The following is a 10557-nucleotide window of genomic DNA, read 5'->3' as shown; positions in this document are numbered from 1 at the left end:
TGGGTGAGAGTGTGATGTTAGATATAAGACATCCTATAGTGAATAGTGAGCCGTAATCAAGTGCAACAGGGATATTTCACGTGACTATGGGAACCTGGAAGGTAAAGAAAGGGGAGAAAAAACTGTTAGACAAGGTAATCAGACAAACATGACAAATAAAAAACAAGGAAGAATGGAACTCCATACATACTGGAACCATATATAGTGTGAACACGAAAAAGAACCGGGCGTTAGAAAAAATGTGCACGGCCCAATGAATCAAGTCGGTTCTTCATATTCATGGTTTAAGCCCTTGGGTTCCAACGTGCCCAGAGTATATATCCAGAAAGATTCCCTTTCTTTGAGCTTCCTAATTCTATCGCCTCCTCTGCGTATGGCTGGGACATGTTCGATGACTTGGAATCTTAATTGGGCCACTGTGCGATTATGCGTCACAAAATGGTGTGGGACTGGTAATAGAATCTGCTTACAACGTATTGTTGACTTGTGCTTAGCACAAAGAAAGGGAATCTTTCTGGATATGTACTCTGGACACATTAGAACCCAAGGGCTTAAACCGTGAATATGAAGTACAGACTTGATTCATTGGGCCGTGCACCATGTCACCATGTGTGCAATTGCATTGTCCAATGGCTCACAATGGTTATGCGTTTTCATTGGATGGATAATCGAAGCCATGTTTTTTTCCTTTCTCTTGGGTTTGTTGTGTGAGTAGACTATAGGATTAAGTTAGTTACCGCAGGCAGTGGATTTAGCTTCCTGTCTTTGGTCCAGTGGTAGATTGATTGTTTGGTCTATGAGCTGTTATGGGTTTTAATCCAGGTGAATGCCCATGGGCTGCTTATAACTGTGTGAAATATGTAGTTTTACTGGGCTGGGATGAGAGAATCCATCGAAGCATGGTGTAGGGATTGTGGTTCCTGTGTGCTAAGAAGAAAGGCTGGCACCAGCCAGAAAGCCCCATTACAGCCAATAATCAACCGCTAGCCGCTGGAACTCGTTGCTCTAGATCATGTCAAACTCACACCAAGCAGGAATAGATACATTAGCCCACCATCCCACCCAAAGAGCAACTTCTGCTGCGCAGCTGGCTTTCTAGGCAGCAGCGCTATCGTGATGTCAGCGGGGGACATTGTGACAAGCCAGTGTTCCGTCACTTCATGTTGTGCACTGTTCAAACGGAAAATACATCAACAGGCAGACTACAGAAAAGCTTACTAACAAAGGTTAGAGAGGGGCTTTCTCAGAGGGCTTTTTACAGTTTGTCTATTCCCAATTAGCCGTTTAAGTATGCTTAATGAAAGTACTAATTCTTTCATAGGCCGCCCATTCTTAGTATTTGACGTTCCTTATATTGCGGTATCAGGCTTCACAGCAGGTTGCAAAACATTCATCACCCATGACTGTCCCCAATTGGGCTCAGAAGCTAAATGTCTATCATGACCTCTCTTTTTGAAAGTCCAAGAGCAAGCAAACTCTTCCTCCAGGAGAGGGAGCCAACAGATCACTAAAGACATCATCATTGCTCAAAGAAAACACCGAAAAACAATGGAAGCTTTAATTGGAGTGGAATCTGATAGACAGCACCTGATGCCAAGTCTGCATCTTCTAACACCTGCAGTCACTGCAGCAGCTGAATCCAATGTGTCCAAAAGGGATCTATTCTATTCAATTGCAAATGATCTAGATAAGACTGAGAATAAGATACTGCACGGGACATAGCAGAGTTGGTCAAGTTGAGTGGAGATGAGTTTGCTATTTGGCACAGCTTTTGCATCAATAAAGCAAGTAAAAGGTGTGAAAGATAAAAAAAAGGGTGAAAGTGTGAAAAGTGAATTGGCCAAATTGAGGTGCATATAAAGTTTTTGCTTTCTTTCAATTCACTAATGGGGCTCATTTGAATCAGGTGAATTGAGTTCTGCTTTTGGAAACTGGGTTAAGAAGGGGTGCACCGGTCCTGGAGGTACTGCAATACCAGGTCAATGCGTGGAGTGGACAGAGCAAGATTTTTTCCATCTCCTTGTTCTAAAAATCCATTTAATATATGGTCCCCAGAGAGGGGACGTATCAGATATTAAACTGATAAGAACAGATTTAATTTTTTTTTTTTTCTGTTTATCAGTAGGACTTCAAAATAACAAAGGTGATCGCCTCCCGTTGCCTGGGAACCGTCCAGGCACAAGAGGGCTATGTGTCACCAGAAGGCGCACACACTTCCTCAAGGCCGGCAGACGTGCAATCCCAGGCACCTTCCAGTACCGACCAAGGTAGCGTCCTCCGAAACTACACTTGATCTTAGCCAAAAGGCCGAGAAGCTATAACCCGAATTGGTTACGGCCTTGAGTGGCACCCTGGCCTATACCGGACACATCTTAGGGAGAGGGAGACAAACCCACGCCTACAGAAGACATTTTGTCACCCAAGCCAACCCTTGAAAAGGCTGTTTTGCAGAGCAAAAACAAGAAGAATGATGCTTTTTGCAGCCGCCGCCCACTGCAATTAATCTGAATAACTCCTCCTCCTCCAAGCACCTCCCCTCCCCCTTGCAGTCTTTCCAATTCATGATACAAAAAGACGGACGGATAGGACAGGACAGGACAGGCTGCCTGACTTTCCGTCACTGCCACCCTTTGCCATCCTTGCCCGTAGAAAGCCCTTTCATCATCCCCAAACCCTAATCTTTTCCCTTCCCTTCCCAGCTGCGTCTCACTCCCTTTCATTAGGAAGTGAGCGCAGCCTTTTCTCCGTTCTGCACATGCGCGACGTTAAACACAAATGCGCAGGCGTGCGTTCCATTAGCCTCACTGCATTCCACTCCCATACAGGAAGTGGGCGCAGCTATTACTACGGTCGCACATAAAAGAACCCACGGCCACCACTGCACACAGCTGACTCCACCACAGGACACCCACTTCTACACCAACGCAGGTAAGACAGGATCGGCACCTCTATGCTCCCGTTACAATCAGGCTCAGTCACCATGTGATAACGCTCTCAACTCTTTAGTTGCAGGCTCCCCTTGCTTCACCTCCACTGGCTGTGCTGCCATTTCCTCTCCCACCTGGAAGGTATACTTTATTCCACTATTTTCCTGTTTCTCTCTTCCCCCTTTTCCCATAACCTACTTTTATCTGCATTTGTGGGGTATCTATATGCTATTTACATCATAGTTTTATTCATTAATATGGAAGGGAAGAGTGCCCATGAGAGTGTTGAACTGCGGAGAGCAAGAGATTAAGCTGCTCCGATTTGCCACCATTGATAAGCTGTTCTCAGTAGATACACATGCTATCCAAACAGCAGCATCCACCATTGCTTCAGCCCACCCATTCAGTGACAGCTCACCAAGTCAGCCAGAGGAGTGGTGTAAGGAATTACACGTAGGCACTGACTCCACACCTTCACATCACAAGAAGGGGGTCTACAGGCTAGTGCAAGAATACGAGCAAGTCTTCAGCAAACATCCGCTAGACTTTTGAAGAATAAAAGGGGTCAAACACTACATCCCCACAAGTGCACACCCACCCATCAAAGAGAGATATAAGCCAAAACTACCTGCACATTACCAGTGTACCAAGGACATGTTGAGCAACATGAAGGAGGCTGGGGTTATCCGTGACAGTTGTAGCCTCTGGGCAGCTCCGTTGGTCCTGTTAAAGAAGAAGGACAGCACCACTCCCCTGTATTGAGGAATAGCTAGCTGCATTGAGAACTGCAAATTATTTTTCTACCCTTGATCTCACTAGTCGCTATTGGCAAGTGTCCGTTGCTGAGGCAGACCGGGAGAAGACCGCCTTTGCCACCCCGATGGGTCTCTGCGAGTTCAAAAGCATGCCCTTCGAGCTGTGCAATTTGCCAGGAACCTTCCAGAGGCTGATGGAATGCTGCTTGGGACACCGAAACTTTGAAACGGTACTGCTATACCTTTATGATGTTATTGTTTATTCTAAAGCAAACAAGATTTTAGGGTGTATAAAAAGGGAGATTAGATCCGGTGATCCCAACGTATTGTTAACCCTCTATAAATCACTTGTAAGGCCACATCTGGAATATGGGGTAAAGTCCTGAGCAGGTTGATAACCATTGGTTTGAGCATGGTAGGGTGTAGTGCGCATCTTCCTGCATCGGTAAAAGCTGCAGAAGTCCTTGAAGATTTCCGCTTCAAAGGCAGTGCCTTGATCTGTGAGGACTCTCTCTGAGTAGCCATGAGGTCTGCATAAGTGTGCTTGGAAGACCTTCGCTGCAGTATGGGCCATTAGATCTTTGACTTGTACCACAACCATAAATCTCGAGTAGTTGTCTACCATCGTAAGTGCATACGTGAGCTCGCCTCGATATTCTGCAACAAAACTCCCTTTTTCGATTTCAGTTTCAGCAAACACTCCTCTTCCTGTAGAAAATATTTATCATTACCTAAGACAGTCATTCTAATGCATGACAATATTAAGGCAATTTAGTTAAAACTTGTTTTAACTCACCTTTAAGGGGATTGATGTATTTCATGGTCAATCCAGGTTTGTCAGTGATGGCACTGACATAATGTATGGCGTCTTTTTCGGGCGTTATCCTTTGCCTTTTCATTGTGAAAATCCAGTTGCCTATATCAAAGCAAATTCTACTACTTGTAAAGTATGCAGAAAATGAAATGTAGAACATATAACATCAACTGCTTAGGAACGCATCATAGGTTAGTACTTAAAAGGATATTGTCATGTTCTAGTCATAATGCAAGCTGGACATTTTTCATGTTACCCTGTAATCGCCGGCCTGTTCTAATGCTCACAAGCCAAGATATAGGCTCAGCTGCTAAGGCTTCCCTCTGCCTTCTGAATGAAACTTGAATATGTCTGGCTCACTGTGTATATAGCAGGTGCTCAGAAAAAATAAGAGTCAATTCAATAGAAATAGCTCTGGCACACTATAGTGATCAATAACGTAAGAAAAGAACTCTTGGAATGCTGAAAATTCTTTATTTGTGCAAAAGGATAATTCATCCAACGTTTCGACCTTGTTTTTAGGTCTTTATCAAGGATAAAGTTATCTAAGATCATAAAGGGTTACAAAACCATATAAACACGTAATTAGTACATAGTACAACATAACAGTACAATATATTGCTACTTGAGAGTACAATGGGTCAAATAACCATGATGCACATACAAAAAATTTTTCCAAAGCCATAGTGAAAACATTTGTACTGAGGAAAGAAAATTTCCACATGACCTATCTGGAGAAACATTCTGGATCAAACAACCAAAAATAGTCAAGCAGGTAAATACACACCTATATGGATAACAGGATGATATGTGTTCAATTGTATAGCGTCATTGCCATTAAGGTACAAATGGAAAACTTGCAATCCTATATAGTGAAGGAAATGAACACATATCATATCAAAGAACACAGGAACATGGGTGTGAGAAAAACCTCAATGTTTATACTTTGTTCTTTATAATGGTGTGAACATGTATATGTCTCAGTACCTTATGCACTTGAGAATTCTAGTGAGTAGATGATGAAAGCCTATTTCAGAACTGGAATCGGTAAATAATTGTAGGTGGAATCTAAATGAAAAGATGGTACAAGTGTTATCATGACACGTGGGCTATAACACAATGGACCGTGTGACAAAGAAGAAAGGAGAGAAAGAAGAGGAAGAAAATGCAACTACCTGTAACATTACGTGATAGTCACTGGTAAGTATCACTTGACAATTCAAGTGAAAAAGGATTCCTTTATTAAAGGGTTCTCAGTCGCCTCAGGATCATGAAATACTAGGGTAAATGATATGAGAATGGGTAAGAAGCACCACTAAAGGAAATATGAGATGCAGGACATATATCTATAAACCCCTGAACTACATGATAGAAATAAAAAGAAGAAAAAAGAAAAAAAAGAAGAAAGAAGAAGAACACATAGAATGCGGAAAGAGAATGGGTACAACTACCTGAGTTACTGCAGGGAGGCCCCTGGTTGGTATTGTGAGGGTTAGTGGAATTCCTTCACTGAAGGGTTCTCAGTTGCCTCAGGTTCGTGAAAAATGCTATAGACAAATAATGCCCGGAGAAAAGGGGTTCATATACAGCGAATAATGGTAATACAAGGTACATGTGTCACATGTAATAGTATATATATATATATTGTACTAAGCTCTACACCAGAAATAGAAAGTAGTCCCTCTGCCTTCTGTCTAGGTGCCCTGAGTTATGTCCTGTAAACTGTCACAGCGACCCAGACACACATGTGTAGTAGGGGAATATCCCTGCTGAGATGCCAGTGCTAGAGCACACGTTTGCTGTGGAGTTGAACGCTATGTGAGCAGTTCTTACCTTCAATGAGCAGAAGTCTCTTTTTTCAGATTTCAATATCTCTGTGGGTATCTGGCAGAAATATGGAATACTCTTTACTGCTAAGACCCTGTACACCACTCCCACTAAAGGGGGCTTTACACGCTGCGACATCGCTAATGCGGAGTCGTTGGGGTCACGGAATTTGTGACGCACATCCGGCCGCATTAGCGATGTTGCTGCGTGTGACACCGATGAGCGATTTTGCATCGTTGCAAAAACGTGCAAAATCGCTCATCGGTGACATGGGTCTCCATTCTCGATTATCGTTACTGCAGCAGTAACGATGTAGTTCGTCGCTCCTGCGGCAGCACACATTGCTCCGTGTGACACCGCAGAAACGAGGAACCTCTCCTTACCTGCCTCAAAGCCGCTATGAGGAAGGAAGGAGGTGGGCGGGATGTTCCGGCCACTCATCTCCGCCCCTCCACTGCTATTGGGCGGTCGCTCAGTGACGTTGCTGTGACGCCGCACGAACCGCCCCCTTAGAAAGGAGGCGGTTCGCCGGTCACAGCGACGTCGCCGGGCAGGTAAGTATGTGTGACTGGTTCTGTTCGGTGTTGTGCAGCATGGGCAGCAATTTGCCCGTGTCGCGCAACAGATGGGGGCGGGTACCCACACTAGCGATATCAGGACCGATATCGCAGTGTGTAAAGTAGCCTTTAGTCACATGACCAAGACTGTATCTGTGTCCCTACAACACACTTGAGACAAATGTGTGTGTGAGCCTGCATTGTGGGGTATATATAATATATTATAGAGCTGGGAAGGATCATTCTAAGCAGTGAGCTGTTCCAGTATTTGTAGGAAAATACCCAGTAGAAGCCTCAAACACAGCACCAATACCTCCCATCAGTATCCCACCACAGTGCCATGTAACCCATGCCCTACACTCCCATCTACACCAATACTATACAGGCACAAACTAGTATATCTGACTAAAAACCCCCAAAATATGAAGAACGGCCTATAGTTGAGTGTGGATATAAAATCTATGTGAGCAGAGCTAGAATAGAAATCACTGATCGCATTGAAGTCATTCTGACCATAAATCACCATGATATCAAGGTGAGGAGTTGTGTGTTACTGCTGGGAGGAAAGGGTTAACAGTGGAATATTAAGGTGCATTTCTGTGTGCAGTGTTACTAGTCAATGTACAAATTGTCTCTCCAGTAAAGGAGACAAACTCTAGCACAGCGCCACCTATTGGAAGTAGCGATCCTAAAAGTCACAAGTGGATTTTCAACAATCCATTGCAATATGACTCAGGATATATAAGCCAGATCAGAATCCCAATTTGCAGACACGGTGTTTCGGGGTGCTTGCCCCTCGTCAGTGCAAAGTATGGGGGTGTCAATGTAGTCATTGTAACAATTCAGTATGAGCTGCTCTTGGTGCCGGGGGAGGGAGATGCTCTCCTGAGCAAGATAGATGGGGAATGAACATGATATCTATATAGTGTAAGGCAGGGGGTCTCAAACTCGGCTGGGTGTATGGGCCGCACAGAGGAAAAAAATAATGTGGGGGGCTGCATTCTTTGCAGGACAAAGTGACATTTTTATTGGTACCATATATATATTTTTTTTTCACACACCTTTGGATGACTGATTTTCAACATTTTTCACTTGTTTATTATAACAAATGTGCACATTCTTTGGTTAAATCTAAAAAAAAAAAATTGATGTTAAAAAAAAGTTATGCCTTATTTTGTTTTTTTTACAGTTTATCCCTTTCTTTTAACTAATAGTGTTACAATTATGACGCTAGCGTTTTGTGAAGGGAATGCTTTGCCTACTTCCGTGACTATGGCCTTCCAGAACTGCTGCATTTTGGCTGACCTCTCCGCCTCGGGAATAAGAGACAAAGTTCTCCTTGTAGCGTGGGTCTAACAGTGTTACCAACCAGTAATGATTGTCGGCCAAGATGTTCTTAACGCGAGGGTCACGAGACAGGCAGCTTACCATAAAGTCATCCATGTGCGCCAGACTCTTAACAGCCATCACTTCAATATCCAGACCAACACGATGACTGAACATGCTGTCCTCCTCCTTCTCCTCCTCCTCCTCCTCATCTACCCTGTCCTCTGGCCAGCCACGCTGAACTGAGCATATGACTGGTATGCATGTCATATCCTCAATTTGGTCGGAGAGTTGCTCCATGTCTTCATCTTCCTCCTCGTCATAGTCCTCCACTGCACGTTGTGATGAGACGAGGCTGGGCTGTGTGTTATCACCCACACCCACTACTGTTTCTTGCTCCAACTCATCGTGTTCCGCCTGCAATGCATCATGTTTGGTTTTGAGCAGAGACCGTTTTAGAAGGCAGAGAAGCGGTATGGTGACGCTAATAATGGCGTCATCGCCGCTCACCATCTTGGTGGAGTCCTCAAAGTTTTGGAGGATGGTACATAGGTCGGACATCCATCTCCACTCCTCAGGTGTTATGTGTGGAGTTTGACCCATTTCCCGATGGCTTAGGTGATGCAGGTACTCAACAACTGCCCTCTTCTGCTCACATATCCTGATCAACATGTGCAGAGTTGAATTCCAATGCGTGGGGACATCACACACCAGTCTGTGAGCCGGAAGATGCAAATGACGCTGAAAGCCGGCAAGGCCGGCTGAAGCAGTAGGTGACTTTCGAAAATGTGCAGACAGGCGGCGAACTTTTACCAGCAGATCAGACAGCTCTGGGTATGAGTTTAGAAACCGCTGAACCACGAGGTTGAGCACATGGGCCACGCATGGAACATGTGTCAGCTGGCCTCGCCTCAAAGCCGCCACCAGGTTCCGGCCATTGTCACACACAACCTTTCCTGGCTTTAGGTTCAGAGGTGTGAGCCAGTGATCTGCATGCTGTTTTAGAGCTGTCCACACCTCTTCTGCATTGTGGGGTTTGTCACCTATGCAGATTAGCTGCAGCACAGCCTGTTGCCGCTTCGCCGAGGCAGTGCTGCAGTGCTTCCAGCTTGGGACTGGTGTGGAGGGTAAAGTGGATGAGGATGCGCAGGAGGAGGAGGAGGCTGAAGAGCATGACATTCCGGAGCTGTAGAGTGTGGGTGAAACCCTGACTGAGGTAGGGCCTGCAAACCTTGGTGTGGGAAGGACTTGTTCCGTTCCTCGCTCAAACTGGGTCCCAGCTGGGCTGGGCTGGGTCCCTACCCGGCTGGGTAGGGCGTTGTGGGGGGTTTGTCTATCTCCGTTTGAGGTGAGTTTGTTTAAGTTAGCCTTTTCTTTGGCGTTTTTTGGAGCCCTGCGGGTTGGGGAGTTGGTATCGCCCAGTAAGGCGTTCCCCGGGGGCTTGGATTGGGGTGACATTATGTCAGTGGAAAACGGAGTTGAATTTTGGATTAGGAAATCGAAAACTGATCAGAGAGGTGTGGGTAGACTAGTCCGTTTGGGGATGGTTGTGGCATCTGATATGTGCCCGTTCAAGTGTCTCGGGAATTTTCAACAGATCCGTCCGAAGGTGGATGGCCCCTTATTACATATATCTTTTTATCGAGATACCAATTTGTGAGTGTTTTTAGGGCATGTTTGAAGTCGTTGGGGTTAGATCCGAAGTCTTTCGGATTGGGGCAGCGACGGAGGCCTCTATATGCGGCCTACCGGAGGAGACAGTTAAGCAGATTGGTAGGTGGAAGTCGCAGCGCTTTAAGTCGTATGTACGTCCCCAGGTGGTTGTTGGCAATTGAGGGGAAAAGGGGGGGGGTATTAGGGTATTAGGGTAGCAATGGGGGGGGTGAGAGTGTGTGTTTTTTGTCAATTTGGTTTGGTGAGGCAATAAAATGGTGTCGTCTGTACATTTTGTATTGCAGAAGCACCCCCCCTTCCTTCCCTGGTCTGGATCCTTGGCCACTCTTATGTGTATTGGGGAGCCCGACGAGCGGACGCGAGATGGAACTGGAGACAGCTAGGTTTTGAGAAGGACCTGGCTCTCGTGCGATGGCTCGGTGTTCGGGGGTTAGGGTGCAGGAGGTGCATAGATACGCCCGGTTGGACAGACCTCCTGACATCTTAGTGTTGCATGCCGGGGGGAATGATTTGGGTGGGCGTCCTTTTCGAATCTTGATAAAGGACATCAAACATGATTTGTTACGGTTATGGGCGTCGTTTCCAGGTCTAACGATAGTCTGGTCAGAGATAGTAGCGAGAAAGAGTTGGCAGAAAGCGCGGTCAGTTGACAGGTTGAACAAGGCGCGGGCGAAGGT

At 45.5% G+C, this 10557-nt stretch overlaps 1 pseudogene; it reads right to left on the bottom strand.

Moving 5' to 3' along the window:
• Window positions 1-1941: 1941 nt before the first annotated feature.
• On the bottom strand, window positions 1942-2148 carry LOC142260347 (U2 spliceosomal RNA; annotated as a pseudogene).
• Window positions 2149-10557: the final 8409 nt, after the last annotated feature.

This window comes from Anomaloglossus baeobatrachus, assembly GCF_048569485.1.
Source record: "Anomaloglossus baeobatrachus isolate aAnoBae1 chromosome 10 unlocalized genomic scaffold, aAnoBae1.hap1 SUPER_10_unloc_1, whole genome shotgun sequence".
NCBI classification, from domain to species: Eukaryota; Metazoa; Chordata; class Amphibia; order Anura; family Aromobatidae; genus Anomaloglossus; species Anomaloglossus baeobatrachus.
Note: the sequence above shows the minus strand (reverse complement) of the source record. Positions and strands in the feature narration are given on the sequence as shown.